Raw genomic sequence first — 892 nt, 5'->3', positions numbered from 1 at the left:
TGTGGCTCAAGTGGTAGAGTGCTAGCCTTGAGCTGAAGAGCTGAGGGACAGCGCCCAGGCCCAGAGTTCAGGCCCCACGACCGGACCCAAAAAAAAAAAAAAAAGAAATTTAATGTCATTTTCATTTGTTCCTTTGTGTGTAAGCTCTACTTCTCTCTAGCTGTTCATGATATTTCTCTATATTTGTTCTTCTGTGACTTGACTATGATATATATTGGTGTGGATTTATTTTTTATTCATCAGGGTTTGGATATATTGAGTTTTTCTAGATTAATTATAGTCTTGATAATTTTGGAAAATATATAATTCAGATACAGCCTTTCTTCTATTTTTTTTCCATTTGCAACTTCAGTGTATACATTGGACCTTTAATACTGATATCATAAGTGACTCATAGTCTTTTTTTCATGATTAACTTTTTTTGTATATGTGTTCCAGTGCTGGGACTTGAACTCAGGGCCTGGATGCTGTTCCTGAGCTTTTTTTGTTCAAGGCTAGCACAGGATCACCTAAGCCGTAGCTCCGTTTCTGGCTTTTTCGTGGTTAATTGAAGATGAGAGTCTCAAAGACTTTCCTGTCTAGGCTGGCTTCAAACCATGATCCTTAAATCTCAGCCTCCTGAGTTGCTAGGATCACAGGCGGGAGCCACCAGTACCCGGACATTTCTTTGTATACTTTCAGGGTAACTTTTTTGGACTGCCTTCATATTTACTAATTTTCAGCTGAACTATTCTGCTCATTAATCTTCCCATTGAGTTTATATTTTCAACTATTACAATTTTTATTTCAGGAGTTATATTTGATTATCTAGTCACTACCTACCCTCTTCATATGTTAAAGCTGGATGATAGCTACATGGAGATTCACTGTCCTTTTTAATCTACTTTTATAA

This window comes from Dipodomys ordii, unplaced genomic scaffold (assembly GCF_000151885.1).
Source record: "Dipodomys ordii isolate 6190 unplaced genomic scaffold, Dord_2.0 Scaffold19, whole genome shotgun sequence".
NCBI lineage: Eukaryota > Metazoa > Chordata > Mammalia > Rodentia > Heteromyidae > Dipodomys > Dipodomys ordii.
The sequence above is the reverse complement of the archived record's forward strand: the minus strand, read 5'-3'. Positions refer to the sequence as shown.